The sequence below is a fragment of the Bos grunniens genome, chromosome 1, assembly GCF_055505025.1.
Source record: "Bos grunniens cultivar Pamir isolate PY7600 chromosome 1, Bosgru_T2T1.0, whole genome shotgun sequence".
Taxonomy (NCBI): domain Eukaryota; kingdom Metazoa; phylum Chordata; class Mammalia; order Artiodactyla; family Bovidae; genus Bos; species Bos grunniens.
In genome coordinates, this window is record NC_141165.1 from 47,659,885 (window position 1) to 47,676,831 (window position 16,947).

The 16,947-nt window shown below is 37.4% G+C and overlaps 1 protein-coding gene across 12 annotated transcripts in view; it reads right to left on the bottom strand.

Annotated features, from left to right (window-relative positions):
- Positions 1 to 16,947, bottom strand: part of LOC147379398 (uncharacterized) — a 281,421-nt gene that overhangs the window by 137,785 nt on the left and 126,689 nt on the right. For 5 of the 12 annotated variants that reach the window (XR_015160754.1, XR_015160725.1, XR_015160744.1 and 2 more), the window contains one exon: positions 525 to 659. The exons of the other annotated variants lie outside the window; for them this stretch is intronic. The gene's annotated coding sequence lies outside the window, so the exon portion shown is untranslated. The remainder of the gene's footprint in view (positions 1 to 524; positions 660 to 16,947) is intronic. 12 annotated transcript variants of the gene reach the window in all.

The following is a 16,947-nucleotide window of genomic DNA, read 5'->3' on the forward strand; positions in this document are numbered from 1 at the left end:
TTTTCTTCTTTTGTTAAGATGTAGGCCAGTAGTTCCTTTAATTTGGTGTCAGTCTTTTATTGAAGTAGAACAAAGCAAGAAAAAATTAGAATACACAGTCAAATGACTTGACTTCAAGTCTAGAAACTTCCAGTTCATAGCTCTGGGACTGAAGATAATTTGCTTCATCTTTCTGAACCCCAGGTTCCGCTTCTGCAAACTAGAGCAATCACTACCTTGCTGTGAGGCACTAATGAAGAAAGGGTATGTGAGTGCTATGTATTTTAGAACCCTCTGTAAATGTTGTTATTGGCTAGTCTGTGAGGGACACAAAAATATACAAGTCATGGTCCAGACTCTCAAGGAACTTAAAGTGGAAAATCAGAAGTATGTACAGCTGACTATAAAATACAGTAGAATGTGATCACTGCCAAGGGAGCCCAAAGGACTCAGAAACTAGGGAATGTGGGAAGGTTATGAAAAACAAGGCAGTGAGGTCCATCCTGAGTGATGTGTGGCATTGCAGAGAGAGAGGGAGAAAATACCTCAGCAGAAGGAGCGGTGTGACCAGAGGTTCTCAGGCTTGTGCTTCAGGAATCACAGGGAGATCTTGGGGCAGGAGCAGAGGTGCTCGGGATGGAGAGGCAAGGCCACCAGGAGAATTCTATAACTGGAGAACCCTGGAAATATGAGATATCTTAACACAAGTATAAACATAAGCCATAGGTCCTAATGTCCCAGCACAGGGCTTGAGCTTGAACTGGGGGTAAGGTTAATAAAGCATTGAATTTTAACTAAGTAAAGTGTCTTGTCCTTACTTTAAAACTTTCCCCCATGCAGATTCCCTCGCACAAAGCTGATCCAAAGTCGTGCTTTCTTTTTTCCCCGTTAATTAGAGAGAATGAGCCTTCTCAACTAATATCCCACTGGATTACTGTGCTTTCTTCACATCCTTCACCAGGTTCAAGCTGAGGAAAGTTTATACTTTAGGGAAAGCCCAAGGTGAACTGTAGATATTTCAGAAGTCACAGTCTATTATCTTTTCTGCAGCTTCTAAACAATACATGCTAGTTAATTTCCCCGGCCTATACAGGCCCTTTGGTACTGAGTATTCCTGTAGCCAAACGAGGCTTTGCAGGTGTCTTGCAGCTGAGGGGTGAATTGCGCCTTGCTCTGTGATAAGTTGTTTTTTTCTTGCATTCGCATCTCATTTTATTACACATCTGTGTGCAGAACTGTACCTTCCCCCTAACCACGATACACATACGATTTTACTCTGAACCCATCTCCTATACTACGGAATCACCGGGTTCCATTCCTCATTCCTCTTTGTAGTGTCATCATGGGGAAATTGACTATCAAATGTTAACTTACAGTTATTAGTATAAAACCTGAAGAAAGGTGCTCCTTGTGTATGTTTTAGAGACATCTTCCTCACTCCTTTCAGAGTTGTTTTCCTTCTCCAACACCCTCTATTTACTATCCCTCAAATATTTTGGTCTGATTTTCTAGTTCTCCCATAGAGAGTGCTTTAATGTTTTCATGTAAAGAAATACTTACAAACTCTAGGGTCAATGATTTTTCTCCCCAACTTGTTAAAAGATGCCCTGTGTCGTTCTTCTGATAATTGTATAATGACATATACTAAACAAAATTTTTTTAAGTTCTCAATTATTTTATTGAGCAGTGTTTAAAATCCTAAGTAATACTTTTATTAAATAGTGAGAACATTAGCTTGGACTAAAAACTAGCAAAACTAGAGGAGGAGCCAAGATGGTGGAGGAGTAGGACGGGGAGAACACTTTCTCCACCACAAATTCATCAAAAGAGCATTTAAACGTCGAGTAAATTCCACAAAACAACTTCTGAATGCCGGCAGAGGACATCAGGCACCCAGAAAAGCAATCCAACTCTTCGAAAGGAGGTAGGAAAAAATATAAAAGACAAAAAAAGAGACAAAAGAGGGAGGGACGGAGTTCCGTCCCGGGAAGGGAGTCTTAAAAAGAGAGAGGTTTCCAAACACCAGGAAACCTTCTCACTGCCGAATCTGTGCCAAGCTTTGGAAGCACAGAGGGCAACATAACAGGAAGAAAAAATAAATAAACAATTAAAACTCGAAGATTGCGAGTCCTACGGTAACTCCCCCAGCGGAGAAGCAGCGCAGACGCCTGCATGCGCCATTAGCAAGCGGGGTCTGGGCAGGGAGGCGCAGCGCGGGCTGCATCGCTTAGAGTAAGAATCTGGCCTGAATACCCTGAGCACTATCTGAGCAAAATAATTTGGGCTAGCAAACCAGACTGTGGGATATCTACCACGCGAAAAGCCAGCCCCAACCTAAGACACTGCCAGGCCCGCGCACGGAACAAAGAATTGAACAGAGATAGCCGGCTGCAGACCTTCCCCCTCCGGTGACAGGCAGCCAGAGCCGGAAGGGGGCAATCGCAGCCCCAGAGAGACATTATCTATAAAACTGTAAGCAGGCTTCTTTGCTAACTAAAACTTTTTGGGGGTCTGGACGGTTAACATCTGCCTGAGAAGGTGCGCAGGTTTTACACCCAGATAACCGAGTGGCGGGGAGGCGATTAAGTCGCAGCATTGGCGCTCGCCAAACACCTCATCACTTGAGCTGCTTGGACCTGGGAAGAGCACAAAACTCAGGCCCAACTGAGTCTGCGCCTCTGAGGACTACCCGAGTGCCTGAACCTGAGCAGCTTGGACCTGGGAGGTACATGCAACCCAGGGCCAGCCTCGGATTGTTCCCGGCGGAACAACCTAGAGCCCGAGCAGTGTGGGCAGGGAGGCTACACGCGCCGTGAGCGGGGGCAGACCCAGTGTGGCTGAGGCACTGTGAGCGCACGCCAGTGTCATTTGTTTGCAGCATCCCTCCCTCCCTCCCCACAGCGCGACTGAACAAAGAGAAGAAATACAGCTCCACCCATCAGAACACCGACACAAGCTTCCCTAACCAGGAAACCTTGACAAGCCACCTGTACAAACCCACACACAGCGAGGAAAAGCCACAATAAAGAGAACTCCACAAACTGCCAGAATACAGAAAGGACACCCCAAACTCAGCAATTTAAACAAAATGAAGAGACAGAGGAATAGCCAGCAGATAAAGGAACAGGATAAATGCCCACCAAACCAAACAAAAGAGGAAGAGATAGGGAATCTATCTGATAAAGAATTCCGAATAATGATAGTGAAATTGATCCAAAATCTTGAAATTAAAATGGAATCACAGATAAATAGCTTGGAGACAAGGATTGAGAAGATGCAAGAAAGGTTTAACAAGGACCTAGAAGAAATAAAAAAGAGTCAATATATAATGAATAATGCAATAAATGAAATTAAAAACACTCTGGAGGCAACAAATGGTAGAATAACAGAGGCAGAAGACAGGATTAGTGAATTAGAAGATAGAATGGTAGAAATAAATGAATCAGAGAGAATAAAAGAAAAACGAATTAAAAGAAATGAGGACAATCTCAGAGACCTCCAGGACAATATTAAACGCTACAACATTCGAATCATAGGGGTTCCAGAAGAAGAAGACAAAAAGAAAGACCATGAGAAAATACTTGAGGAGATAATAGTTGAAAACTTCCCTAAACTGGGGAAGGAAATAATCACCCAAGTCCAAGAAACCCAGAGAATCCCAAACAGGATAAACCCAAGGAGAAACACCCCAAGACACATATTAATCAAATTAACAAAGATCAAACACAAAGAACAAATATTAAAAGCAGCAAGGGAAAAACAACAAATAACACACAAGGGAATTCCCATAAGGATAACAGCTGATCTTTCAATAGAAACTCTTCAAGCCAGGAGGGAATGGCAAGACATACTTAAAATGATGAAAGAAAATAACCTACAGCCCAGATTATTGTACCCAGCAAGGATTTCATTCAAGTATGAAGGAGAAATCAAAAGCTTCTCAGACAAGCAAAAGCTGAGAGAATTCTGCACCACCAAACCAGCTCTCCAACAAATACTAAAGGATATTCTCTAGACAGGAAACACAAAAATGGTGTATAAATTCGAACCCCAAACAATAAAGTAAATGGCAACGGGATCATACTTATCAGTAATTACCTTAAACGTAAATGGGTTGAATGCCCCAACCAAAAGACAAAGACTGGCTGAATGGATACAAAAACAAGACCCCTACATATGTTGTCTACAGGAGACCCACCTCAAAACAGGGGACACATACAGACTGAAAGTGAAGGGCTGGAAAAAGATTTACCATGCAAATAGGGACCAAAAGAAAGCAGGAGTAGCAATACTCATATCAGATAAAATAGACTTTAAAACAAAGGCTGTGAAAAGAGACAAAGAAGGTCACTACATAATGATCAAAGGATCAATCCAAGAAGAAGATATAACAATTATAAATATATATGCACCCAACACAGGAGCACCGCAGTATGTAAGACAAATGCTAACAAGTATGAAAGGAGAAATTAACAATAACACAATAATAGTGGGAGACTTTAATACCCCACTCACACCTATGGATAGATCAACTAAACAGAAAATTAACAAGGAAACACAAACTTTAAACGATACAATAGACCAGTTAGACCTAATTGATATCTATAGGACATTTCATCCCAAAACAATGAACTTCACCTTTTTCTCAAGCGCACATGGAACCTTCTCCAGGATAGATCACATCCTGGGCCATAAAGCTAGCCTTGGTAAATTCAAAAAAATAGAAATCATTCCAAGCATCTTTTCTGACCACAATGCAGTAAGATTAGATCTCAATTACAGGAGAAAAACTATTAAAAATTCCAACATATGGAGGATGAACAACACCCTGCTGAATAACCAACAAATCACAGAAGAAATCAAAAAAGAAATCAAAATTTGCATAGAAACGAATGAAAATGAAAACACAACAACCCAAAACCTGTGGGACACAGTAAAAGCAGTCCTAAGGGGAAAGTTCATAGCAATACAGGCACACCTCAAGAAACAAGAAAAAAGTCAAATAAATAACCTAACTCTACACCTAAAGCAACTAGAAAAGGAAGAAATGAAGAACCCCAAGGTTAGTAGAAGGAAAGAAATCTTAAAAATTAGAGCAGAAATAAATGCAAAAGAAACAAAAGAGACCATAGCAAAAATTAACAAAGCCAAAAGCTGGTTCTTTGAAAGGATAAATAAAATTGATAAACCATTAGCCAGACTCATCAAGAAACAAAGGGAGAAAAATCAAATCAATAAAATTAGAAATGAAAATGGAGAGATCACAACAGACAACACAGAAATACAAAGGATCATAAGAGACTATTATCAACAATTATATGCCAATAAAATGGACAACGAGGAAGAAATGGACAAATTCTTAGAAAAGTACAACTTTCCAAAACTCGACCAGGAAGAAATAGAAAACCTTAACAGACCCATCACAAGCACGGAAATTGAAACTGTAATCAAAAATCTTCCAGCAAACAAAAGCCCAGGTCCAGACGGCTTCACAGCTGAATTCTACCAAAAATTTAGAGAAGAGCTAACACCTATCCTGCTCAAACTCTTCCAGAAAATTGCAGAGGAAGGTAAACTTCCAAACTCATTCTATGAGGCCACCATCACCCTAATACCAAAACCTGACAAAGATCCCACAAAAAAAGAAAACTACAGGCCAATATCACTGATGAACATAGATGCAAAAATCCTTAACAAAATTCTAGCAATCAGAATCCAACAACACATTAAAAAGATCATACACCATGACCAAGTGGGCTTTATCCCAGGGATGCAAGGATTCTTCAATATCCGCAAATCAATCAATGTAATACACCACATTAACAAATTGAAAAACAAAAACCATATGATTATCTCAATAGATGCAGAGAAAGCCTTTGACAAAATTCAACATCCATTTATGATAAAAACTCTCCAGAAAGCAGGAATAGAAGGAACATACCTCAACATAATAAAAGCTATATATGACAAACCCACAGCAAACATTATCCTCAATGGTGAAAAATTGAAAGCATTTCCTCTAAAGTCAGGAACAAGACAAGGGTGCCCACTTTCACCATTACTATTCAACATAGTTTTGGAAGTTTTGGCCACAGCAATCAGAGCAGAAAAAGAAATAAAAGGAATCCAAATTGGAAAAGAAGAAGTAAAACTCTCACTATTTGCAGATGACATGATCCTCTACATAGAAAACCCTAAAGATTCCACCAGAAAATTACTAGAACTAATCAATGATTATAGTAAAGTTGCAGGATATAAAATCAACACACAGAAATCCCTTGCATTCCTATACACTAATAATGAGAAAACAGAAAGAGAAATTAAGGAAACAATTCCATTCACCATTGCAACGAAAAGAATAAAATACTTAGGAATATATCTACCTAAAGAAACTAAAGACCTATATATAGAAAACTATAAAACACTGGTGAAAGAAATCAAAGAGGACACTAATAGATGGAAAAATATACCATGTTCATGGATTGGAAGAATCAATATAGTGAAAATGAGTATACTACCCAAAGCAATTTATAGATTCAATGCAATCCCTATCAAGCTACCAACAGTATTCTTCACAGAGCTAGAACAAATAATTTCACAATTCGTATGGAAATACAAAAAACCTCGAATAGTCAAAGCGATCTTGAGAAAGAAGAGTGGAACTGGAGGAATCAACCTACCTGACTTCAGGCTCTACTACAAAGCCACAGTTATCAAGACAGTATGGTACTGGCACAAAGACAGAAATATAGATCAATGCAACAAAATAGAAAGCCCAGAGATAAATCCACGCACATATGGACACCTTATCTTTGACAAAGGAGGCGAGAATATACAATGGATTAAAGACAATCTCTTTAACAAGTGGTGCTGGGAAATCTGGTCAACCACTTGTAAAAGAATGAAACTAGAACACTTTCTAACACCATATACAAAAATAAACTCAAAATGGATTAAAGATCTCAATGTAAGACCAGAAACTATAAAACTCCTAGAGGAGAACATAGGCAAAACACTCTCTGACATACATCACAGCAGGATCCTCTATGACCCACCTCCCAGAATATTGGAAATAAAAGCAAAAATAAACAAATGGGACCTAATTAAACTTAAAAGCTTCTGCACATCAAAGGAAACTATTAGCAAGGTGAAAAGACAGCCTTCAGAATGGGAGAAAATAATAGCAAATGAAGCAACTGACAAACAACTAATCTCAAAAATATACAAGCAACTCCTACAGCTCAACTCCAGAAAAATAAATGACCCAATCAAAAAATGGGCCAAAGATCTAAATAGACATTTCTCCAAAGAAGACATACAGATGGCTAACAAACACATGAAAAGATGCTCAACATCACTCATTATCAGAGAAATGCAAATCAAAACCATTATGAGATATCATTTCACACCAGTCAGAATGGCTGCGATCCAAAAGTCTACAAATAATAAATGCTGGAGAGGGTGTGGAGAAAAGGGAACCCTCTTACACTGTTGGTGGGAATGCAAACTAGTACAGCCACTATGGAGAACAGTGTGGAGATTCCTTAAAAAACTGGAAATAGAACTGCCTTATGATCCAGCAATCCCACTGCTGGGCATACACACTGAGGAAACCAGAAGGGAAAGAGACACGTGTACCCCAATGTTCATCGCAGCACTGTTTATAATAGCCAGGACATGGAAACAACCTAGATGTCCATCAGCAGATGAATGGATAAGACAGCTGTGGTACATATACACAATGGAGTATTACTCAGCCATTAAAAAGAATACATTTGAATCAGTTCTAATGAGGTGGATGAAACTGGAGCCTATTATACAGAGTGAAGTAAGCCAGAAGGACAAACACCAATACAGTATACTAACGCATATATATGGAATTTAGAAAGATGGTAACGATAACCCTGTATACGAGACAGCAAAAGAGACACTGATGTATAGAACAGGCTTATGGACTCTGTGGGAGAGGGAGAGGGTGGGAAGATTTGGGAGAATGGCATTGAAACATGTGAAATGTCATGTATGAAACGAGATGCCAGTCCAGGTTCAATGCACGATGCTGGATGCTTGGGGCTGGTGCACTGGGACGACCCAGAGGGATGGTATGGGGAGGGAGGAGGGAGGAGGGTTCAGGATGGGGAACACATGTATAATTTTTTTTAATTAAAATTGAAAAAAAAAATAAAATAAAAATAAAAATAAAAACTAGCAAAACTACAAATTTCCCAAGCTTTGTTGGTTTCATGTGTTACTTGTGGTAAATGAAAATTTGAAAAAAAGTAGTAATTACATTTAGGTTTATAGGTCACATAAAATATTGTAAGAATTATTAAGTATAAGAATTTTAAAATAATAATTTAAATTTTGTAATCTTTAAATTGAATGTTTAGGAGATCATTTTTTAAAATTCTTTCATAGCCTATAATCTTTATTCCCATGAATGTTATTTCCAGAGATACAGATACATGTAATAAATTCAACAAAAAATTACAATATCACATAAAAAACTTTCAAGTATTTGAAATAATATGTTCAGGATTTTATTTACACTATCACATACAATGAAATTACTATAGAGTTCAGATATTCAACACCGTCCATGCCTTTGCCCTTCCAAATGAGTCAAGTCAATGAGGAAAAAAGGTCCAACCATCAAAATAGCTATTTGTCACCAAATGAAATATTTTTATCAACCTTTTAATTGACAACATAAATTAGCATCAAAGATTTGGCATTTTAGCCACTTAAAATGAAGAAAAAATAATTATATTGATTAATGAAACATTCTCTGTGACTTGATTGACAGAAAGTGAAAGTGAAGTCACTCAGCCATGTCCGACTCTTTGTGACCCCACGGATTGTAGCCTACTAGGCTTCTCAGTCCATGGGATTTTCAGGCAAGAGTACTGGAGTGGGTTGCCATTTCCTCCTCCAGGGGATCTTCCTGACCCAGACATCAAACCTGGGTCTCCCCCATTGTAGGCAGATGCTTTTACCGTCTGAGCCAGGGAAGTCCCTTTGATTGACAGAGGCTATCCTAAAATATTTTAATTGTTCTTAGAGATGAGAAGTCTCAGTGTGTGAGTCCTTCTGTTTTCCATGGCATAGGATGCAATAATTGGAGGAGGCAATGGCAACCCACTCCAGTACTCTTGCCTGGAAAATCCCATGGATGGAGGAGCCTGGTGGGCTGTAAGTCCATGGAGTTGCTAGGAGTCGGACACGACTGAGTGACTTCACTTTCACTTTTCACTTTCACGCATTGGAGAAGGAAATGGCAACCCACTCCAGTGTTCTTGCCTGGAGAATCCCAGGGACGGGGGAGCCTGGTGGGCTGCCATCTCTGGGGTTGCACAGAGTCGGACACGACTGAAGCGACTTAGCAGCAGCAGCAGCAGCAGCAGGATGCAATAATAGTTAAGAGTGGAATGCTGTAAATAATAATATTTAGTTTAACAGATCTAGATCAAAGAGCAAAGAAAAAACCCAAGAAAGAAGCATTCTGGCTGAAATTACTTTCTGCCAAACAGCATGAGAAGCATGTTTTCAAAAGAAATGCTTAACACCTCTAGATTAGAAGCTGCATGAGGGCAATAATTGATTCTATCTTATTCATTACTGAGTTTCCTAGAAAAGTGCCTGACACATTTGGTGATCAGTAAATAATGAATGAGTGATGAAAAAAAAGTTAGATGAATGACGTAACTTTATTGCTGAGAAATATGTGAAGAAAACATAAGAAAGTGAGAAACTATAGTGATATATATATATCTAATATATATAAGATATTTATTAGAATTCATATTCTTTATTCATTCAACAGTTATCTGTTAAACTCCTATTATATCCCATGTCCTTGTAGTTATTTAATTCCTAAGTTGTGATGGACTCTTTTGTGACCCCACAGACTGTAACCCACCAGGTCCCTCTGTCCATGGGATTTCCAAGACAAGAATATTGGAGTGGGTTGCCATTTCTTTCTCCAATTTCATGTGCTGCCATGCACTAATGATAGTAATCCTCACAGTCTAAAGTAAGAGATAGAGACACAAACGTTTAATCACATGCAGTCCAGCGAGTTGCAGAGTTGGGCACGACTTAGCACCTCAACAACAAATGTGAAAAGTACCATGGGGTTTGTAAAATAATCAATGAGAATATGAATGAGCAAAGTGTTAATTCTACCTAGAAAGAGGTCAGAGAATGTTTTCCAGAAAAGGTGACATTTGATTTAGGGTAGAAGGATGAGCAATTAGATAATTTGAACGAACATAAGAAAAATGTTCTTGTGGGTAAAAGGAAGAACAGAGGCAAAGCCCACAAAACTTAAGAAAACATTGAGAATTATAATATTGCTTGACAATAGCACACCCGAGGTGGGTATTGGGCCCAGAAACACAGGCAAGAGACAGAGTATAAAGGGCATAATAGGCAGTGCTGTTCCATGCAGACCAGATCTGTGGGCAGTGGGGAGCCTTCAAAGGATATTAGGCAAAGAAGATATGTGTGAACTGAGTTTTTAAACAGTACTTTCCAGTTTTGGAAAACTGGCTCACAGCAGACCAAACTTCTTGTCAAGAACTAGAAAAGATAGATTTAACATTTTAAAAAACGTTGTGAACATACTGTAGAGCAACCGAATTACTAGGACTTAAAGAACCAAAGTGTCAGAAAGAAGGGAAACTGTTGAGGTAAACACAATGTTCTACATTTCTTTTTCCCTCAAGGAACTTCCAGTTCATAAATATCTTTGGTGGAGAGAGAAAAACAGATGATGAAAGACAAATAAATTAAGCATAGCTTTCAGGAATCTTATTGTGTTGGAGAGACAAAAACTGGAGTTCAGGGATACCAAGGCAGTTAACATTTGAGGGATCAAGATTCTGGAGAGAAGGGAATGGCAGAGAGGTGAAAATATTGTATCTTATCAAAGTTATTTGATGATTCACAAGATGGGTAGGTATATAATTTTAACAGCTAAGCAGAAACATGGCCCTAAATTTAAAACACAAATCTAAAAGATTTTTGAAGATAGCAAAGTAGAAAGTCTACCTGACCTTGGGTTTAGGGATAATGTTTTCAGATGTGATACCAAAAAATCATGATTTATGAAATTGATCAGCTGTATTTTATTGAAATTATTACTCTGTGAAAGACACAGTTAAGAGAATGAAAAAACAAGCAGAGATTAGGAGAAGACACTCACAAAACATATATTTTAAAAAGGACTGATACCCAAAATAAACAAACAACTCTTAAAATTCTATAATAAAAAAACAAACCACCTAGTTTTAAAAGGGATGTTTATTTGAAGAGATACTTAACCAAAGAAGATAGATGGGTATATAGGTGGCAAATATATACGTGGCAAATAAGCATATGAGAAGATGATCAATATCATGTTACTAGGGAATTGCAAATTAAAATAACAACGAGATACCACTAAACACCTATTAGAATGGGAGAAGTCAGAAACATTGAAAACACCAAATGGGGCTAGGATTAGAGTAATAGGAACTCATTGTTTATTGCTGGTGAGACTGCAACATTGTTCAATTACTTAGGAAAATAGTTTGGCAGTTTCTTGCAAAATTGAACATGCTCTTATACAATTCAGCAATAGTATTTACTAGTATGTACCCAAAGAAGTTGAAAACTTATGCATACATACACACACCTACACACACACACACACACACACACACACACACACACAATGGTACACAAATGTTGATAGCAATTTATTACCAATAGCCAAAACTTGGAAGCCACTAGATGGTCTCCAATAGTAAATGGATAAACAAACTGTGGAACATCCATAGAATGAAATATTAAGCAAATAAAAGGAAATGAGCTATAAACTCAGAAAAAGACGTGGAAGAATCTTAAATACCTATTATTAAATGAAAGAAGCCTACTGAAGAGGCTACGTACTATATGATTCCAACTTTATGATATTCTAGAAAAAACAAAACTATGGAAATGGTAAAAAGATCAGTGGTTGGCAAGAACTTGTGGGGAGGGGGTAAAAGGATGAGTAAATGGAACACAGGGGATTTTTAAGGCAGTGCAGCTATTCTGTATGATATCATAGTGGCAGTTATATGGTAATATACACTTGTTAAGACCCATATATTAATATAATAAAACATAAAGAAGGAACCCTAAGGTAGACTATGGGCGTTAGTTAATAATAATGTGTCAATATTAGCTAATCAATTGCACCAAATGTACTATACTGGTGCAACATATTAATAATAGGGGATGATGTATATGTGTGTGAGTGAAGATATATATGAAAACTTTGAAATTGCCACTCAATTTTTCTATAAATCTAAAATTACTCTAAAATATACATTTTATTAATTAAATAAAAAAGCTAAACAAAGTGTCAACTAAGAGGCTATCAATTGTCTCATGGTGCTGGAGATATACAAATTAGAAGTGAAGGTCTCCTAAGTGGAGAGGGCATGGTAAAAACTAGACTTTTGGTTGGAATCCTACATTGATTGAACTCTAAGAATAAGGCTGAATCAGGAATAGATCATGACTTATAAAGACTGAAACTCAGTCCTAAATCAAATCAATCATTCAATAGGTTAAAGTTACATACTTCTGATTCCTGCTAAAAGCTAAAGAAAACGTTCTGGAGGAAGATAAGTTCATCTATAGCTTCTACAATTTATCATACCCAACTTAGTCAAAAATTATCTAGTATAGCAAGGATAAAAAAAAAGGCAAAAACAGAAAAGTAAAAACAAAGCTATAGGTAATCTGGAATTTAAAATAACTGAAAAGAAATGACTATTTTATCAGTGATATGGAATCAACTTTTAACAGAATCAAATAGGTATTTTAGACCTTAAAACTTAGCTGAAGAGAAAATTAGAGATCTGAAATATAAATTAGCAAAAAAGTATGCAACTTGAAGTAGTATGACTACTAGAAAATATAGAGAAAAGGAGTCATGAGGCTTACTGAATATATTTAATATACATGTAACTGTAACCCAAGAAAAATGTATGAGAAGATAATGGCTGAGGGAAACCATTCTGTGCTCATGGATTGAAAGAATTAATATTGTTACAATGTCTATACTACTTAAAGCAATCTATAGATTCAGTGCAATTCCTATCAAAATACTAGTGGCATTTGTAACAGAACTAGAACAAGTAATCCTAAAATTAGTATGTGACCATAAAAGATCCTGAATAGACAAAGTAATCTTGAAAAAGAAGGATAAAGTTGGAGATATCAAGTGCCCTTATTTCAAACTATATTGCTACTGCTACTGCTGCTAAGTTGCTTCAGTCATGTCCGACTCTGTGCGACCCCACAGACGGCAGCCTACCAGGCTCCCCTGTCCCTGGGATTCTCCAGGCAAGAACACTGGAGTGGGTTGCCATTTCCTTCTCCAAAGCATGAAAGTGAAAACTGAAAGTGAAGTCGCTTAGTCATGTCCAACTCCTAGCAACCCCATGGACTGCAGCCCACCAGGCCCCTCCGTCCATGAGATTTTCCAGGCAAGAGTACTGGAGTGGGTTGCCATTGCCTTCTCCATCAAACTATATTACAAAGCTATAAAATAGTCAAACAGTATGGTACTGGCAAGAAAGACATAGAGATCAGTGGAAAAAATAGAGTCCAGAAATAAGCCCACACATATACGCTCAGTTAATTTGTTATAAATAAGCCAAGAATATGCAATAGGGAAAAGACATTTTCTTCAACAAATGGTATTGGAAAACTGGACAACTACAAGCAGAAGATTGAAATTGACCACTTTCTTACACATACACAAAAATAAAATGAAAATTGATTAAAGAGATAAATATAAAACCCCAAATCATTAAAGTCCTAGAAGAAATAGGTAGTAAACTCTTTGTCATCAGTCTTAATATTATTTCCTTGGATCTCTCTTCAGAGCTAGGGCAAGAAAAGCAAAAATCAACATCAAACTAAAAAAATTCCGCACGACAGAAGAAACAATCGACAAAAGGAAAAGGTAAACCACTCAATGAGAGAAAATATTTGCAAATGATATATATCTCAAAAGGGTTAATATCCAAAATATATAAAGGACATATACAACTCAATAGCAAACAAACGATCTAATTTTAAAATGAACAGAATCCTTGAATAGATATTTTTCCAAAGAAGACATACAAATGATACATAGATGCTTAAAAGGATGCTCAACATTGTTAATCATCAGGAAAATGCAAATCAAACCCACATATCACCTCATATCTTTCAGAATGGTTATCATCAAAAAGACAACAAGAAGTGGTATACCTAACACAAACAGAAGATATTGAGAGGTGGCAAGAATACAAAGAACTATACAAAAAAGATCTTCATGACCCAGATACCCACGGTGGTGTGATCACTCACCTAAAGCCAGACATCCTGAAATGTGAAGTCAAGTGGACCTTAGGAAGCATCACAACAAAGCTACTGGAGGTGGTGGAATTCCAGTTGTTCAAATCCTAAAAGATGATGCTATTAAAGTGCTGCAGTCAAAATGCTAGCAAATTTGGAAAATTCAGCAGTGGCCACAGGACTGGAAAAGGTCAGTTTTCATTCCAAAGAAAGGCAATGCCAAACAATGTTCAAACTACCACACAACTGCAGTCATCTCACATGCTAGCAAAGTATTTCTCAAAATTCTCTAAGCAAGGCTTCAACAGTATGTGAACTGTCAACTTCCAGATGTTCAAGCTGGATTTAGAAAAGGCAGAGAAACCAGAGATCAAATTGCCAACATCACTGGATCATAGAAAAAAACAAGAGAATTCCAGAAGTATATCTACTTCCACTTTATTGAATACACCAAAGTCTTTGACTCTGTGGATCACAATAAACTGTGGAAAATTCTGAAAGAGATGGGAATACCAGACCACCTTACCTGCCTCCTGAAAAATCTGTGCAGGTCAAGAAGCAACAGTTAGAACTGGACATGAAAAAAACGAACTGATTCAAAATTGGGAAAGGAGTACATCAAGGCTGTATATTGTCACCCTGTGTATTTAACTTAAATGCAGAGTACATCATGCAAAATGCCAGATTGGATGAAGCACAACCTGGAATCAAGATTGCCAGGAGAAATATCAATAACCTCAGATATGCAGATGACACCACCCTTATGGCAGAAAGTGAAGAGAAACAAAAGAGCCTCTTGATAAAAGTGAAAGAAGAGAGTGAAAAAGCTGGCTTAAAACTCAGCATTCAGGAAACCAAAATCATTGCATCTGGTCCAATCACTTCATGGCATATAGATGGGGAAACAGTGGAAACAGTGTCAGACTTTATTTTGGGGGGCTCCCAAATCATTGCAGATGGTGACTGAAGCCATGAAATTAAAAGACACTTGCTCCTTGGAAAAAAAGCTATGACCAACCTAGATAGCATATTTAAAAGCAGAGATGTTACTTTGCCGGCAAAAGTCCATCTAGTTAAAGCTATGGTTTTTCCAGTAGTCATGTACGGATGTTAGAGTTGGACCATAAAGAAAGTTGAGTGCTGAAGAATTGATGCTTTTGAACTGTAGTGTTGGAGAAAACTCTTGAGAGTCCCTTGGACTGCAAGAATATCAAAGCAGTCAATCTTAAAGGAAATCAGTCCTGAATAATCATTGGAAGGACTGATGATGAAGCTGAAACTCCAATACTTTCGCCACATGATGGGAAGAGCTGACTCATTAGAAGAGACTCTGATGCTAGGAAAGACTGAAGGCAGGAGGAGAAGGGGACCACAGAAAATGAGATGATTGGATGGCATCATTGACTTGATGGACATGAGTTTGAGCAAGTTCCAGGAGTTGGTGATGGACAGGGAAGCCTGGCATGCTGCAGTCCATGGGGTCACAAAGAGTCTGACATGACTGAGTAACCAAACTGACTGACTGAGTGAACCAGTGTTGGAGAGGATGTGGGGAAAAAGGAACCTTCATGCACTGTTGGTAGCAATGAAAATTGATAAAGCCACTATGGAAAACAGTATGGAGGTTTCTCAAAAATTTAAAAATAAAACTACCAAAAAGGGACACAAATGAACTTATATACAAAACAGAAATAGAGTCTATAAGCAAAAAAGAATGCACATATAATATTTAACTTAATCACTTTGCTCTACACCTGAAATAAATATGATATTGTAAATCAACTATAATTTTTAAAAAGTAGAATTACCATACTGTCCAACCATTCTACTTCAGGTATTTAAGAAAACAAAAACACTAATTTGAAAAGAAATATGCTCCCCTATATTCATTGTAGCATCATTACAATAGCCAAGATATGGAAGTGACCTAAGTGTATACACACACTTAAACACACACACAAACATATACACACTGGACTACTATTCATCTACCAAAAAAAAAAAAAAAAACAAACCTGTGAAATCTTGCATTTGCAGTAACACAAATGGATCTAGAGGGTATTATGCTAAGTGAAATAAGTCAGACAGAGGACAAACACCTTATGATTTTGTTTATATGCAGAATCTAAAAAACAAAAACAAAACTCAACAGACTCATAGATACAGTCTATCTATAGATCCAGATGTTCTTGAATCAAAGGTCAGAAATTTCTTAAATAAGAAACAAAATAAAACAATAAGAGAAAAATAAATTGAGCTTCATAAAAAGTTGAAATTTTTGCTCTCAGATGACAATGTTAAAAAAATGCAAAAGCAGCTCAGACTTGGAGAATGCATTTGCAAAACTTACATCTGATAAAGAGCTTATATTTGGAATACATTAAGAAAAAAAAAACTCTTACAATGCCATAATAATGAGAAACAACCCAATTTTTTAAATAGGCAAATGACTTGAACAGATACTTTAACCAAGAAGATATACTAATGGCAAATAAATACATGAAAAGATTCTCAGCCTCATTAGTCATCAGGGAAATGAATTTAAAATCACAATGATGTGCTACTACATACTCACTAGAATGGCTA